Source organism: Sprattus sprattus (assembly GCF_963457725.1).
Source record: "Sprattus sprattus genome assembly, chromosome: 7".
NCBI lineage: Eukaryota > Metazoa > Chordata > Actinopteri > Clupeiformes > Clupeidae > Sprattus > Sprattus sprattus.
The window spans coordinates 28708816-28724275 of NC_137926.1; the positions used below are offsets into that span (position 1 = coordinate 28708816).

Consider the following 15460-nt stretch of genomic DNA (forward strand, 5'->3'; position numbering starts at 1 on the left):
CACAATTTGGGTGTTTCTGTCCTTGCCATTGTTATCTGGTCCACAAGACATAGTATTATTTCTGTTTGGGTTTCTCTTGGTGAATGTCTTATTTGTGCCTATTCTCATCCAGGATCTAAGACAACATAGAGCTTGGGCCAAGGGCTTTCATTTTTGTGTAGTCCATAATAAACATAGTCTTGAGAGGTATTGAAATGCTAATGTTCAAAGAGAGGTGCCAAACTACTTACCGAATCTTTGGCAGTACGTTCGAAGTAGCACAGCCTCAACTGTCCTCCCCTCTCAGTCCCCTTCCAAGTGCTTTCACACCTTAAATCATCTTCACTCCCTCTCTCGTAATTTATGTCTCTCTCACCCTTTCACCCTTCCCCCACTGCTGTGTCCCATTTTATATCATTTATTTATTCTATTGCCTCTCTTTCATTACCTTCCCTCACCAGACTCTCCATCCCTCTCCTCTTCTCTGGAGTGTGAGATTTGAGGCATTTCTACGGTCATTTTGGAAGGCTGCCAGAGTTAACCTGCCTCCAGCCTGGTTTCTACCGCTCTGGCCTGCTTTGAGGAATGGAGGGAGGGAGAAAAGGGTAAAGGAAGGGACCATAATTAGCTGTGTCTCTGCTGTCCATCTCATCCTCCCTCTCCCTCTCTCTCTCCCCCACTCTCATACTCTCTCTCTCGCTTCATCGTAAAACCGGTGTTGGCTTCCATTGTTTTGCTGTCACCTCCCGAGCTGTGGAGAGAGATGGTGCCGCTTCAGGGATGGAAGCGGCGGGGGCGATGGAGGAGCTGGGAATGTCTCCCCTGCAGGGAGAGGTGACCCACCTCCACCTGCTCTGCACCTGGGGCCTTCATTCTTGCCTGCACACCCCCCCTCCACCCCCACCCATCCTCTGTCAAGCCCTGGATACTGCTACATCTGCGACAGGTTTTAAAAACCAGAAGGCGGCTTTCTCTCATGGTGCATTTGGCAATGCTTTGCAATCTCCAGCTTGTTCTTAAGTTATTTTTTTCCCCTGGTCGCACTCCTCAGCCCTAGTGCACAGTGGTATTAGCGTAGACAAAATAAGGCCCAGCACATATGCCTCACTACAGGTGGTGCCTCAGCTTCTATTGTTGGGTCTCTGGGCAGGCTTGGCAGGTAAAAAAAACTGCTGCCCAAGGTGTGCACATTTTGTGACTTACAAAAAATTGTTGATTAAATATTTAAGTGTCTTTTTGATCCTAGCTTTGAATTCTTTCTGTCAGCTGCTCCAGTTCAACACAGCTCCCTGCCCCCCCTGGATCAGGGAAATGAATAGGAATCGCTGCCAAATCTTTGCTCTCAACATGGGGTTGACATTGTCAGTCACTTTCTCCATTGGGTGTAGGTGCGGATTGGGCGGTTGGTGGGGGATGGGGGTGAGGGTGTGGGGTGTGGGGGGATGTTACCACCCTTAGCAATATATATGGCCCTGTTAACAGTGTTGACAACCTCAAGGACACATTGCGATCCTATCTCTCGAACTACTTGCAGAGGATGCATTTGACCACATATCTTTTGTAGTGTAAATGCTAATGTGTCCTGATGCGCCTGTGACAAGGCAGTAGGCAGTAGTGAAACGGCGATGTCTTTTCACTTGTGATCTGATTGCCCAAGACACATTTTTTAATCTAGTGCAAACAGGGCCGAAGCTTTTTTCCCCTCCTCCACCCATCCTGTGGTTTGGGTCAGGTGTGTTCAATATTGACATGTGACAGCCACATCTCCAGTGAGGAAGCCCTGCTGTTTTCCTAATTGGAAAGTGAGGCATTTGTATTAAACATACAGTCATGGACGAAAATGTTGGCACCCCTGCACTTCTGTCAGATAATGCACCACTACTCCCAGAAAAGTGTTGCAATTACAAATGTTTTTGTATTCACATGTTTATTTACTTAGTTTGCATTGGAAAAACACAAAAAATCTGAGAAATAATGCCAAATCTGACTTTATTCCACCTAAAACTCAAAAAAGGGCCGGACAAAATTATTGGCACCCTCAACTTTATGATAAGTAGAACACCCTTAAAAATAAAGAAATACAAATATCTGAAATCAATTGCTTCCTGTAACCATTAATGAGGTGTCTTACACCTCTCTACTGGAATTTCGGACCACTCTTCTTTTGCCAACTGCTCCAGGTCTCTCACATTTGAAGGGTGCCCTCTCCCAACTACTGATTTGAGATCATGCCCCAGTTGTGCTATGGGATTAAGATCTGGACTCATCTCGGACACTTCAGAACTCTCCAGTGCTTTTTCTTAACCATTTCTGGGTACTTTTTGAAGTGTGCTATGGGTCATTGTCCTGCTGGAAGACCCATGTCCTCTGACGGAGACCCAGCTTTCTGACACTGGGCCCTACATTGCGCCCAAAAATGATTTGGTAGTCCTCAGATTTCCTGATGCTATGCACACAGTCAAGGCATCAGGTTCCAGAAGCAGCAAAGCAACCCCAAAATATCGGTCCAGCTCCACCATATTAGCCTGTAGGGACCGTGTTCTTTTCTTTGAAGGCCTCATCTGTTGTCTGTAAACTGCTTTACCAAAAAGCTCTACTTTGGTCTCATCTATCTACAGGATGTTCTCCCAGAATGATTTTGGCTTCCCCAAGAAAGTTTTGTCAAACTCAAGTCTGGCTTTTTTACGTCTCTGTGTCAGCAGTGGGGACCTCTGGGTCTCCTACCATAGCATCCCATTTCATTCAAATGGCGACGGATAGTGCAAGCTGACACCGTTGTACCCTTTGTCTGTAGGGTAGCTTGAATTTATTTGGAAGTTGTTCTAGGTTATTTATCCACCATTCAAACAATCTTTTGTTGCATTCTGTCATCAATTTTTCTCTTCCTTCCACATCCAGGGAGGTTATCGACAATGCCATGGGCTGTAAACTTGTTGATGACACTGCGCACAGTGGACACAGGAACATTAAGATCTCTGGAGATGGACTTGTAGCCTTGAGATTGTCCATGCTTTTCTACAATTTTGGTTCTCAAGTCCTCAGACAATTCTTTGCTCTTCTTTCTTTTCCCCATGCTCAGCGCGGTATACACAGACACACAACACAAAGGTTGAGTCAACTTTGCTCCATTTTAACTGGTTGCAAATGTGATTTCTATATTACCAGCATCTGTGGCTCGCCACAGGTGAGTTTAAATAAAGATTAAAGGAGCATTACATGCTTCAAATACAATTATTTCTTAAGGGTGCCAATAATTTTGTCCGGCCCATTTTTGAGTTTTATGTGTAATAAAGTCAGATTTGGCATTATTTGTCAGATTTCTTGTGTTATTCCAATGCAAACTAAGTAAATAAACATGTGAATACAAAAACATTTGTAATTGCAACACTTTTCTGGGAGTAGTGGTGCATTATCTGACAGAAGTGCAGGGGTGCCAACATTTTCGTCCATGACTGTATGGCCTGGAGGAGTTCTATTTTTTTGTTTTAAATCTGTGTTTAAACTTGTCTTTCTGTCCTGATGAACAAAAGTTCCTCTCCTCATGAGGTAAGGAAATGGAAAAATGTTTTTAGGCCACTTACAAATTAAAGCGTTACATTTCACTGGGTTTTAGCCACTTGGTATTCCACAATAAAGCAAGTTCTGTGAAAAGTCTGCATTTCTGAGGTCGTGCCTAAGGCCATCCCCTCCCTTGGTGCACTTTGAAGTAAGTTCAGGTTAATCGTTTATGTGAGGACAGTTAACATAATAAGTCCTATGATGTCTGAATATTATTAAACAGAGAGGTTTCTTAAAAAAAAAAAAAAAAAAAAGTTGTGTTCTTTCTTAGTTGTTAGGAATGTGTATGAGAATACTATCGAAGGGCAAGCATTCATGACCTAATCACATATTCCAGTGCTCTCAATTAAATTATTTAATACAAATAAATGGTTAATAAACATGACCGTGCTTCAAATTTGGAACACTTTACATTAAATGGACCATGCTAAATGCGTACTGAAGCTATTTGTTTATTTCCTCCAACATCTTTAATTTAACCTAAAGCATAAAAAATGCTTCACCTCAGTAGGGCATTTCATATGAAATGTGGAATGTTAACATTTAAACTCAGTGTAGCATAGATATACGTTGCATATCCCAACCATTTTTTTTGCTATCTTAATCAAAGTGCGGTTACAAAAAACTGTAAATGCATTTTTTTTTTTTCTATTTGTAAAGCTTTGTGACCAATCCTGAGGGTAGTAGGGTACACGCACAAATTATATTAAAAAGCACCCTCTACCCCTTCAAACTCCCTCAACATGGTGCAGCAACCCTCCAGTATCCCCATCACCCCCTGTGAGTTTCCAAGCTGTCGAGGCTGACTGGGCTCCATCTCTCTTGCCAGGGCACGGTTGGAACAGATCCGGCCTTCAGGGCTACAAACACTCCTCTCGCAAGCTGCCGCAAACCGGTCCTGCTCGACTCAAACGTTATCTAAATGCTAAGCACTTTGGAATGCTGTGGAGGTTCTTTTGTGCATGTGATGAGCTTGGTGCGAATCATAGCGCACAGCGTAGAGTGTTTCTACATATTATCTGTGGTCAGGACATGCACGTTAAATGTAATTGCATTGCTAAAGGTGAAATCGTTAAGGTGTGTGTGTGTGTGTGTGTGTGTGTGTGTGTGTGTGCGTGCGCGCATCTGAATGGTGTTTGTGTGTTTCAGTGTTTTGTGTTCTGTGACTTAAGCTGGAAGCAAATACGTTTAGAGCCATCAATACCCATTAAATGTTACACGTGACTGGATAACAGCTTAATGCAAAAATGCATCTGAACTCTAACATGCACCCACAGTGAAGGTATTATGTATTATTAATGTTAATCATTCATGAAGACTAACATATTCCTCAGAAGTCTTGGTCATGCCTTCTTGGAAATTGAAGCAATTATTTTAGGCTGGCATAATTCATAGATACCTGTGAAATTTCGCCGGCAGATGACTGATTTTTCTTAAGGCATGTGTGTGTCTATGCAATTTTCAGTGAATCCTGTCACGTTCTTGCTCATGTGTTGTTTTTTTGCCGTAGCGATGCAGAAGATAAATATGTATGCATGCTAAAAATGTGTTCTGCACTCCCTTCAGTGGAACAGATGAGATGAAACAACTGTAACTAAAAAAGACAAGGTGATGTTTTTGTCAAATAATTCTCAATGAGGCATACAAAGGTAAAAAGACAACACTGAAATGGCTGCACATTCCTGCACGTCTGGCTCTTTCTGCAGTTTCTTTCTAAACTCTGGCCGCCTCCCATGACACCAGATACTTGTGTTTTGATATACTACATCACAAGGGGAAACGCATACAGTCAGGAGAGGTGTGGAAGGATATGGCCATGGTTATTAGATCCTAAGGGGAAAGCTACAGGAAGTTATTGAGCTGAACAGGAAGCTGAGCCTCACTATGGAGGAACCTGTATTTGCCCCCCCCCCCCCCTCTCACACACACACACACACACATTTCTGGCCATTAGTCATTATGCTCTGCGAAATCAAATTTCACACCGTAACTGAAGTTATCTAAAACTATTGATTTGCACATGTATTTTATTCAGGTGCCTGCTGTCCAAAAAAAAATCAGCTCCCCTATTCAGGTTTCTGCACACAGCTGGCCCTGCCGATGAGGCTCCTAGAGTCACAAAAGTCCCTTTTATATTCGGGCATGTGGAGCTATATAAATAATTAAAAGGGTCCAGTAATTGGCGGCTCTTGGTAATTAGGGCCCGGCTGTCAGCTAAGTCATTGCCTAGTCCTGTCAGATGAGGGTGCACCAAGGACGGTAATTACTATTATCTGTGGGGGTTGTTGACACAACAATAATCCAGTCCTTAGTGGAGGATATTATGCTGTTGCTTTGCGTCATTTTCCTACACTTTTTAAAACAAACTTCTCCTGACGCCAAAGCTAATTCCTGGCTGCGCGTATCCCCCCCAGTAGCACTTCAAGTTAGACACCCAAGTTTCTGAATTTTACGCTCGCCGATTCTGGAAAGCTTGTCCATATTTTCATTAGGCAAACAGTTTGACTCTTCCCTGCTAGCGGTGTGACGCCCAACCATAAACAGCATTATCAACCATCCCAGCAGGATTTCTAATACCCCTGTAATCCTGTCATTTCATTCATGGATACCTCCAGGGTTATTTCAGGGCCGGAGCATATCTGCTCGCCTGTCTGAGCTCCTCTGTGTGAGAGATTGGATTCCCTCGCTGTCCTGTGTTCCTCAGTACCCTGTAGCAGGCTCTGTGCTCGTCTCCCATCAGATGGACATTCAGACCTGGTGCTGAATTGTAGCTCAGGATGTCTAGGGGTGGCTGTGTATCTTGGGTGTGTAGAGACGGGCAACTGTGCTTTGGATGAGCTAAACCCCTAATCCGTGCACACTGGACATTGGGAAATTTGTTATTTGGCTTAATGTCAAATTGTGTGGACAATGAAGGTTAGCAGGCTAAATCGCAGATGTTTGTGCCTTTTTTATTTTACAAACCAAATTAGCTTGTGTCAAACTGAGAGGGGGGGGGGGGGGGGGGGGAAACATGACATGAAAATGCATGCAGTTTGACGATTCTCTGCTCCCTGTTCAACTGCAGTCATAAGTAGTGAATGTTTTTTCTAGATAAACACGCTATGATGCCCCCCTATCAACTCACACAACACCAAATTGCAGGTGGGTGGGTGCCTCTCCCTAAAGAGGCGCAGCAGCCAGTGTTTTTCAGTGAAGTGAAAAGCGTATAAATTGCATTGGCTTTGAATTAAACATGTGGCACCTCTTTGCTGCAGGCATGATGGACATTCAAACATATTGCAGCCAGAGAAAATGACTTTTTAAGTAGGCTATTTATGGGGAGATATTGTATTCATTTGATTATAATAAAACATTCATTATGGCCCGAACGAACGGCATGGAGAGCAGACGGCAGCTCAAGGTAATAACGCCCCATGCCTGCTCGCTGTGACACAGGAGGGGATGGGTTTCTTAGATTAGTTTTCCTTTGTAGTGCACAGATACAGCGATAAGGTGAAGGGGGGTAATAAAGAAATATATCTGTTTTTATTGGGCCCAGTGACAGAGTTATGTTGGGAGCCAGTAAAAGAGCTGGGACTTGACGTGAAATGATATTATGGCCCATTAGGTAGGGCGCAGCTAAGAGCCCTCTCTTGTAACCACCGCTGAGGGTAATGGACCTCATCACTTTGCGTCTGATCCCTCGGTGATTGTGTTCCCTGGACGAGCCGTTCAACGTGGGGGTGGCTGGGAGCTTTGGCAGAGCCTGTCAGAACATCAGTTGTCCTCGGTGCCGTCAGTCAACCTTCAATGGAAAACTCTCATCTGGAAATAGATACAATGCCAGGGATGGGTGTCGTCGCTCGCAGAGGTCATTCAGTTTGTGACGACGCAAGAGGTATTTGACTCACTGTGGAGTCTCAAAGCCTGGAAAGGTGCGTGTGTGCGTGTGTGCGTGTGTGTGTGTGTGTGTGTGTGTGTGTGTGTGTGTGTGTGTGTGTGTGTGTGTGTGTGTGTGCTCGCATTTTATTCTGACTTCAGGAAGGCCTTCCTATAAGTTTATATATTTCCCCAAATTGAATTCCCCAAAAGATATTTGCACTACATTTTCAGTTTGACTTCCCTGACTGGGAAAAGTAGAACAAGAAACAATGGTCCTTATGAAGCCTTCTGCAGGGACGTAGCTTTGGGAGAGGGGTGGGTGTGTCTGTGTGTGTGTGTGCGTGTGTTATTGGCCTTGCCCAACCGGTCAGGAATGTCCTCCTCTCCTTCTGTGTCTCTTCACTCAATAGCCACTTGGTTGGAGTGGGGGGCTCTTGGGTCCATGTTCTCCAAAGACTTGGAGTCAGTAACACAAAACTGCCAGACAAGGAATCCCAGGCATTCTAAATAGATCCAGATGTGCATGCTTGCTCCCCGCCTCAAGCCCCCTTGCGCCCCTTGTCCCACCTCCTCCAGTTTCTCAGACGGCCGGGCAGGCAGGGTCTGGACTTCCCCCCAGAGGTTTAGAGGAGATAAGAGCTAGATTAACAGCTCTGTTGTGAAAGACCAACCCATGCCTCTTCATGTTTTGGACATCTAGAAACACTAAAACACTTTATTTGAAGGGTGCACATCACATTCATAAAACCTTACATTAATGCTCCATAATACATTTAGCATGAATCAACATTTCAAGTTACATAATAATGGAATAAGGAAGGTTATTCTCAAAATAAGTCCCCTTTTCACTATTTTATTTTCTACACAAATGAAAATATGAGCTTAATAATAAATGTAATTCATTGTAATTCAAACTTCTTGTTATGTCATTAATTAGCTGTTTCTGTATCAAAGTAAAACAGATAAGTGACATAGTCAAGATCAAGATGGACTCAAGGGGGACCTTTTCAATCCAATATTTCAAACTAAACCTACGCTGCCCGTATAGCAAAGTGACATGCAAAGCAGCATTCATTAAGTTATTCATAAATTATTTACAAAGGTTACACGATTAGTAAAGTGATTTTGGACTCCAATGTGGTAGTCCCTGCAATATGATGGAAGATGGAGGGTGTTTGTCAGTGAACACAACCAGATTTAAGAAAACAGCTTTAATAGGCACACAAGGTACATAGGGTACAGTAACATACGGACATATTTTGCAACGCCAAATTTTAGATAGGTTAGAAGAACCATAGCCTGTTTTAAATAAAGATAATTTTCATGTTCTCACTAATGCTTAAGCTGTGCCATCATTTGACAGAGAAAAACATTTAAAACAACAAAACTATTTGATCTCAATTCATTTAAAAAGGTAATTTTTCTTAACATAAGCAGCGCCATCACTTGTCACAGCACTTTACTAAAAATGTCCGTTGTTCTTTATCTTTCAAGGAGGCTCCCTATCTGCTGCTTAGTTTTTCTCCTTCCAACATCTGTCGCCATGATGTGACGTGGCGTCTCACTGATATTAGGGAGGAAATACAACTAATGTTTGGCCTGCATTTGTTTGCAAATAAGCATGACATTCTTGTATTTATTGTTCAGACAATTTGTGCTCTTTCCCTAAAACGGCTAGAGAAGAAGTCTGTAAGTTGGGTTACAAAAGGCATGCTACTTTTATGGGTTATGTGGACATGACTATGTCGAAATTATGAACTAAACAACACTATTAAAATGAACTAACTTTACTGCCACTAGGGCTAAGATAGGGTGACCATATTTGAGTTTGAGATAAAGAGGACACTTCGTCGCGGGGGAGGGAGCGTGGTAGTGTATAGCATACAGATGACCCTGCCCCCTCCCCCCGCGACGATGTTTTGCCATCTTTTCCACATGCAGATGTCATGTGCTGTTGTACACAATGGAACAAGTCACTAGTTGCATTGTTTACAACATCACATGACATCTGTGTAATGTGCTGTTGTAAACAATGCAACTAGTCACTAAGCACCCTTCTTCCGTAGATTCAGCATAGGTTGCTAGATGACACTTGTCAGAGGAAACCGACACATCAGCTGGGATGAGATGATGTGCGGTTGGTGAAGGCAGACTGGAAGTTGAATAAAATTATGTGGCTAATAAACTGCTTTTGTAGTTAGAAGAAGTCATCTTTAAGTTGAATGTGGTGATATTTCCATGGTTCCATATATATACAGTGTATATATACAGTAATATATATATATATATATATATATATATATATATATATATATAGTCAGTTTTAATTGGTTAGCAAGGAGACCTATAGCGCTGAAATTGCCTAATTTGAGTGAAACTATGTTAGCCACTGAAGTTGAGTACTAGGGAAATGTTGATTCCTCCTCACTTGTTGAAGAGTCAAAAATATGACTTCATTTATCGTAACACTAGGCTTATTTCAACAACACCACTCCACTTCCTTATTGTTGCAACACACACAACGTTATGTACATGTGCTTTTGGTATAGCCCAGGACAAGAAATTTTGATAGGTTAAATATTTTGTAGTTGACCTGGAAAATATGATAGCAAATGACCTTTATTTTTTGGGGGGATAATAGAACCAACCTACCATAGAATCCCATAGTAATGTAACATAGTGCTTCAATGTTGACATGCCATTTTTTTTTATGTATTATGAAGCATTTAGGTTTTACGAATGTGCTATCCACTCACCCTTTAAATCTGTCGTGCTGACACAGTGAACGTGTCATCCGATGGTGCCGAAATCCTCACACCACTTAGGCGCTTAACATATCTTGCACATCTGAGTGCTCTGCTTTGACACAAGCGGTGTATGTGTTTTCTCACATTGCAGCCTGTTTTAGGTTTGTCTGAAAGCCGCTTAAAGTTTTTCAGTGTGTAAAATGTTGACAACCTTCCATCTCATTTCAGGCATCAGCCACAGTTGCACAACAACAAGTGGGACCAGCTGTAGATCGCTGCTCAAAGTCAGACACTGTGCAGAGAGAAGAAAAACACTTATGCCTGGATCCAAGGGGGCGCCAGGGTGGACCTGCTCACGCTAATCACCAGTGGATACATACAAATCAAATTGAATCAATTAATGAAAGTAAGTGTGTAGCCTTTAAGTCTCAGCCCTTATCTTTGGTAACTTTATAGACAAAATATGGAGGAAAACGTTAGTGACTCATACTGTTGACTGATCAGTTTTGTACCAGTGCATTACGTTAAGCAGTCAGAAAAGTGTTTTGGCATTATATGATTCTAATACATTTAGATCTAAGTGATGCTGAGTACTACATTATATGAGTTTCTAAGTAATGCTGCCATCACAGTTTTGGTTTGTTGGCAAAGTGTAAGTGTTGCTGCCCCAAAAAAAGGTTTATAAGTCAGATTTGGTGAAAAGAAACCAGCAACACTCTGGCCAGGCTAATCCCCCTTAACGAGCCATCTACTAGTTCAACTAAAATATACATTTAGGCCTATGCTTCACAATGAAACTAACAGTGGACTTCTGTGATGTGTGGATAACTTAGAGAGGACCATATAAAGGTGAGAGTTTATCTTAAAAATGTTGCTGGGTTTTATCGATCATTGGCGTGCTGTGTATCATGCAAAATAGCTCAGCATTATAGCTTGATAGCAGCAGTTGGCAAAGTACTTGGTGGATTTATTGCTAGGCTCATGTATGTTGGTTGTTGGTGATTTTAAGTGTTGATATGGCAACAGTCAGTTGTGTCATTTGTCATTTGCATCATTATCATTTGCCTCTGTCATACGTCAACACAGACAGGAATTGACATTTGAGTGCCATCTGTGGATGAATAGATGCTAAGGAATTGTCAGCTACGCTAGAGGCTGGTGTTCCAGTATCCAGTATCCTATGTTTTAACACAAATTAACATGACCTGTGTGTGAAAAGAAACAAACAGGTGCTGGTAACCTGCGTAAGAAACTGCATTCCTGCACTGGAGTGGAGACCTCACTCTCCACCACTTGAGGCGGGTGTGTTTAGAGAGCTAAAGCCCATGAGAGATAATTATGGTCGTTTGCATGTCTCAAAAGGGTCGGGAGTGATGTTGTCAGAGTTCAGTTACCTTCTGGCCACTGTTGCACTGGGCAGGGATGCATGCCAACTGTTTTAGCATTGATTAACATTTTGGATTAAAAAAGTTCTACACTATCCTACTTATGTAGGATTTAGTGGCAACTTCCAGTGTAGCTGCAGATTGCCACCAACTGAATACTCTGCCTTTCCAAGTGTGTAGAAGAAGCTACGGTGGCTGGAAAGCGACATAAAAACGTGAAAGGCCCTATCTAGTTCCATTTTTTTTAGGTGCCGCCAGACAACTTTGGAGAGAGCAAAAACTGGAGTGTGGGTCAGAATTTGGTATTTGTGACTTTGTGTGTAGGTGTGTCTGTGTGGTGGACTCGGACTGCAATCGAGGCAGGAAATGGAGAAGCCGTTACTTTGAAGTCTTGGCAGAATTTCTTCCCAATTTTTGCCATCAGCAGAGAGACAAGGCGGTTACCCCTTTTCTGCCCCCATGAGAATCAGCCTGGCAGGGCCAAGAACAAGTAGCCATTAGCAGGGCGCCAGAGTGAGCGCTGCCATAGGGCACAGGCTCTGCCACTTGCCACACTGTCACAGGCAAACCCGTGTAATTGCATTTTTTTGTCTGGCAGAAAACCAAATGTAAGAAGTGGTAGACTGTAGAATTTCACTCACCCGCCGCACCCTCTCCATCTCCGTCCCCTTCACCACCCTTTCATATTTGAATCTCGAGAGTGGGTGAAATTAATTGGGTCACAGTTTAATAGCGATCTCCTCGGCTCTGGCGAGTCACCCGTGTCCGTCGTCGAATTGTAGAAGCGGCTGCATCACACAGGAGAAACTCTGTGAAAATGAGGAGCTTTGTGCCGCTGCAGTGCAACATCTTGTAACTTCACGCTGCCTACACCCCCCCCCCCCCCCTCTCCTTTGCCAGCACAATGTTCTAACCATTTTGATCAGTCATTTCCATATGCTGCAGTGGTCTTGCTCACAGTAGTATACAAAGAGCATCCTGTCTGATCTGGTTAATCCAGATCTAATATCTGCCCCAGAAGTGTATTGTTGTTTAGTGGAAGAACACATTTATGATCTCTAAGGTTAATCTCGTATAGAGCGCTTCTTTTTTTAGCTTCAGTCGATATAAGAAAAATTGCTTCAAGAACATTTCTTTGCAGTGGTGAGCTTTGTGTGCATTGGGGTGGAAATGATAGATCTATTCTTTGTACTAGTGATGCTCATGATAAAAGGCTGAAGAGCTGAACTTCATTGTGCAATTTTGAATAACAAATTCAACGGGTTTGTTTGGTCTCAATGTCCTTGAAGCTTTATCTTCTCTCATTTGGGTGTGTATGATATATGATCAGCACTATATGGAATCTTTATTATCAGCTGAGACAGATTTTTATCATGACAAGCCAGCATCTCTTAATACAAATGTGTTTGTTTCTGTGGGCAGGCTGATGTAAGTTTCCAGAGCTACGAATCTCACTACCTCCCTGGCTCCCTTCTGAGAGAGTTCCACATCCTCCTCAGTCTTGGCTGTAGCCTACAGTCCATACGTCCTTCTTTTCATTTTTAGTGTTTGTATTTATCAAGTATGTCATAACATTTACTCAAAATGTGACTCCACATCCTATTATTTTAGATCAGTTCATTGTCAGTTATTCAGGGCCTATGTTTGTCCCCCACCAAAATTATACCTCTTACTTAAAAGATAGAAGCAGACAATTGTGTCCTATTGCCCACTCCTTGAGTACATCTAGGGTCTAGAAATGCCTTTTTGGATCAAACAGGTCACCCCGTTCTCCTCCTTTTAAGCATTCCTCCTTTGAACTGTGTGGCAGAGCGATGCCTTTTCTACACTTCTCTGGCGGCCGCTTCCTGAGGCTGGAGTGATTTGTGGTTGAGAAGGAGTTAATGACACATAACCAGGATTTGTGTCTGTGGAGTTGTGACCGGAGCAGTGCTGGCTCATTGGGCTGCCCTTCTCTCTCTGCTCTGGGTCCCTGCCCTCCCAGTGCATCCATCACCATCACTCGGCCAGACGCTCTCACCTCCAGACGAGGCCGCCCCACCTCCTCCTCCTCCTCCTCCTCCTCCTCCTCCTGTAGTCACTGCTGACTGAGCACCCCCCAACCCCTGCTCTTGCTCCGGCTCGGCTCAACCCAGACCTGCAGTCACGAGGCCTCTAGTCTGGGACTGTGTTAATTAGCCCGAGAGCCAAGAGACTGAGGATTGTTATCAACACCCCCCACCCCCACCTCTCCTTCTTTCCCCTTCACTCTTTCTCCCTCTGTGTGTGAGGGAGACACACACACATACACACACACACACACACACACACACACACACACACACATATACACACACACACACACACACGTACACACGTACACACACACACACACACACACACACGTACACACACACACACACACACACACTTGCTCTCTCTCTGATCTCTTGGGAGAGATCCCACGCCGCTCTGTTTGCTGGGGTTGTGGAGGGTATCAGTGCCAGCTGTCTCAGCTGCGGGTAGCTGCCAGACACCAATATCCTTACTGTGTTCCCTTCAGCTCGATTAGTAGTTTATTCCCATTTATTTACCCATTAGTAATTAGTTCTGTGGGTTATTTTTGGGCTCTGTGTTTGCTAGCTTTTTTTGTAAAGAAAATGGGCAGGCTGTTCTGGCAGGCTTGACCCCTAACAGATGACCATATTCCGGAGATGGCACCAAGGTCAAATGATGCAGAGAGTGCCCAGGTATGCGTTCTGTTTCCCATTGTGCTATGAAGTGTTCGGTGAAACTCCAAAATTGACCTCCATGCATCATTGCTTCTGCTTTTTCAATTACCTCACATGTCGGACACACCAAAACTCCCCTAGTTCCCCGTTGTAAAAAAATGAAATGATAAAATACCGTGCAGGTGTTGGCAGTATGCACAGTAGACTGAGATGTAATGTGTTCTCTTTGAGTGTGACTGAGATTCTCCTCTACGCATGCAAAATTCATATTCCAATTTGGTTAAATTCCTTGGATATGATTGCAATCAGTAAATGTTAGCAAAGAAGAGATTGTAAAGTTAAAGCCAGTGGACAGCTAACTACATTTTTATATCTAGCGACATCTATATCTTACAACGATCAGCCTCAACATTAAAATCACTGACCTGTAAAGTGGATAACATTGATTGTCTTGTTACAATGGCACCTGACAAGGGGTGGGATATGTGTATTATGCAGAAAGTTCATGCTGATGTGTCAGAAGCAGGAAAAATGTGTGCAAGTGCAAGGATCTGAGCAACTTTGACAAGGGCCATATTGTGATGCACAGATTACTATGTCTGAGCATTTCCCAAACGGCAGGTCTTGTGGGGGTTTCCTGGAATGTGGTAGTTAGTACCTACCAAAAGTGGTCCAAGGAAGGACAACTGGTGAATCAGCGACATGGTCATGGACGCCCAAGGCTCATTGATGCGCATGTGAAGGAGCGAAGACTGCTCCCGCAGAAGAGTTACTGTAGCACAGTTTGCTAAAAAAACCTTAATACTGCCTATGGTTGAAGGGTGTCACAACACACAGCATGGGGATGCATGGCCACCCACTGTTCAAAGTGCCCGTGCTGACCCCTCAGGCGAGATGAGAAATGGCCATTTTAGTGTCCACACGAAATGCAATTCACAAAATGTATTTTGAATACATGGAAAGCATATTAAATAAAACTCCAGTATCTACTTTAAGGCCTACAATAGGCACCTGAGTGTCAGAACTGGACCGTGGAGCAATGAATGAAGGTGGCCTGGTCTGATGAATCATGTTTTTCTTTTGTGTGTGCATCGTTTACCTGGGGTGGAGGTGGCAGCAGGATGTTTACAGGGTACATGTTACACACTATTAGGCAGGTGGTTTTTATCTTGTGGCTGGTCAGTGTATGTTTAGACACTATTTAAAGCAGTCATGT

The 15460-nt window shown here is 43.3% G+C and overlaps 1 protein-coding gene across 1 annotated transcript in view; it reads left to right on the plus strand.

The window, feature by feature from the left end:
* Positions 1-10468: 10468 nt before the first annotated feature.
* Positions 10469-15460, plus strand: part of plxnb2b (plexin b2b) — a 49993-nt gene continuing 45001 nt past the window's right edge. Inside the window, exon 1 of the mRNA XM_080841654.1 lies at positions 10469-10554. The gene's annotated coding sequence lies outside the window, so the exon portion shown is untranslated. The remainder of the gene's footprint in view (positions 10555-15460) is intronic.